Source organism: Balaenoptera acutorostrata, chromosome 9 (genome assembly GCF_949987535.1).
Source record: "Balaenoptera acutorostrata chromosome 9, mBalAcu1.1, whole genome shotgun sequence".
Taxonomy (NCBI): domain Eukaryota; kingdom Metazoa; phylum Chordata; class Mammalia; order Artiodactyla; family Balaenopteridae; genus Balaenoptera; species Balaenoptera acutorostrata.
In genome coordinates this window covers 17,915,100-17,917,593 of record NC_080072.1, presented here as the reverse complement: position 1 = coordinate 17,917,593, position 2,494 = coordinate 17,915,100, and positions in this window count along the sequence as shown.

The window sequence follows — 2,494 nt, the reverse complement described above, 5'->3', positions numbered from 1 at the left end:
ATACCATAGACTAGGGGGGCTTCTGAACAGCTGAAGTGTATCTCTCACAGTTCTGGAGGCTAGGAAGTTGAGCCCGCATCCTGGTTCATAGATGGCTGACTTCACGCTGCATCTTCATACGGCACAAAAGGGCAAGAGAACAATCTGGAGACTCTATTATAAAGGAGTCATGGGGCTCCACCCTCATGACTTAATCACCTCCCAAAGGCCTCGACCTTTTAATAACAGCACACTGGGAGATGGGATTTCAACACATGAATTTGGGGAGGACACAAGCGTTCGGTCCATAACACCGACTGTGAGACTCTGGATGATTTGTTTAATTTTACTGAGCCTGTTTTCCTGACCATAAAATGGGGATGACAGTGGTATTTCTCTCCAGTGATGAGAAGATTCCATAAGATGCTGTGTGCCCTGCATCTAGTGCAGTGCCTAGGACATGATACCCACTCCATTAATTTATCTACCTTTTGTATTTTCCATTAGCCACTTACTAATAGCTGGGCAATATAGGTGGCCTCTCTTGAGTTTTGCTTTCCTCCTTGGAAAACAGAGATAATAAAAGACCTATACTGAAGGGTTGTCATGAGAACTGGAAAGAGACTAACATATCTATCACTTAGAAGGTACTCAATATATACAGCTATTATTAGAGTGATCATGAAACTGGAGAAATTAAATCTAAGTATTTATCAGGAGACGTTTTAGGATGAGCTTTTTATTTTTTTATTTTTTTTAAAATTTATTTATTTAATTTATTTATTCTTGGCTGCATTGAGTCTTCGTTGCTGCACACGGGCTTTCTCTATTTGCGGCGAGCGGGAGCTACTCTTTGTTGCAGTGTGCGGGCTTCTCATTGTGGTGGCTTCTCTTGTTGCAGAGCATGGGCTCTTGGCACGTGGGCTTCAGTCCTTGTGGCGCACGGGCTCAGTAGTTGTTGCTCCCGGGCTCTAGAGTGCAGGCTCGGTAGTTGTAGCGCACAAGCTTAGTTGCTCTGCGGCTTGTGGGATCTTCCCGGACCAAGGCTCAAACCCATGTCCCCTGCATTGGCAGGCAGATTCTTAACCACTGCGCCACCAGGGAAGCCCCAGGATGAGCCTTTTTTTTTTTTTTTTGAATTTTTGAATTTTATATTATTTATTTTTTTATACAGCAGGTTTGTATTAGTCATCAATTTTATACACATCAGTGTATACATGTCAATCCCAACCGCCCAATTCAGCACACCACCATCCCCACCCTCTCATGGCTTTCCCCCCTTGGTATCCATACATTTGTTCTCTACATCTGTGTCTCAACTTCTGCCCTGCAAACCGGTCCATCTGTACCATTTTTTCAGGTTCCACATACATGCGTTAATATACGATATTTGTTTTTCTCTTTCTGACTTCTTCACTCTGTATGACAGCCTCTAGATCCATCCACATCTCAACAAATGACTCAATTTCATTCCTTTTTAGGGCTGAGTAATATTCCATTGTATATATGTACCACAACTTTATCCATTCGTCTGTCAATGGGCATTTAGGTTGCTTCCATGACCTGGCTATTGTAAATAGTGCTGCAGTGAATATTGGGGTGCATGTGTCTTTTTGAATTATGGTTTTCTCTGGGTATATGCCCAGTAGTGGGATTGCTGGATCATATGGTAATTCTATTTTTAGTTTTTTAAGGAACCTCCATACTGTTCTCCATAGTGGCTGTATCAATTTACATTCCCACCAACAGTGCAAGAGGGTTACCTTTTCTCCACACCCTCTCCAGCATTTGTTCTTTGTAGATTTTCTGACGATGCCCATTCTAGCTGGTGTGAGGTGATACCTCATTGTACTTTTGATTTGCATTTCTCTAATAATTAGTGATGTTGAGCAGCTTTTCATGTGCTTCTTGGCCATCTATATGTCTTCTTTGGAGAAATGTCTATTTAGGTCTTCTGCCCATTTTTAGATTGGGTTGTTTGTTTCTTTAATATTGAGCTGCATGAGCTGTTTATATATTTTGGAAATTAATCCTTTGTCCGATGATTCATTTGCAAATATTTTCTCCCATTTTTTTTAAAGATTTTTTTTTATTGATTGATTGATTGATTGATATGTTGGGTCTTCGTTTCTGTGCTAGGGCTTTCTCTAGTTGCGGCAAGCGGGGGCCACTCTTCATTGCGGTGCGCAGGCCTCTCACTATCATGGCCTCTCTTGTTGTGGAGCACAGGCTCCAGACGCGCAGGCTCAGTAGTTGTGGCTCACGGGCCTAGTTGCTCCGCGGCATGTGGGATCTTCCCAGACCAGGGTTCGAACCCATGTCCCCTGCATTAGCAGGCAGATTCTCAACCACTGCGCCACCAGGGAAGCCCTTTTCTCCCATTTTGAGGGTTGTCTTTTCATCTTGTTTATGGTTTCCTTTGCTGTGCAAAAGTTTTGAAGTTTCATTAGGTCTCATTTGTTTATTTTTGTTTTTATTTCCATTACCCTACGAGGTGGATCAAAACAGATCTTGC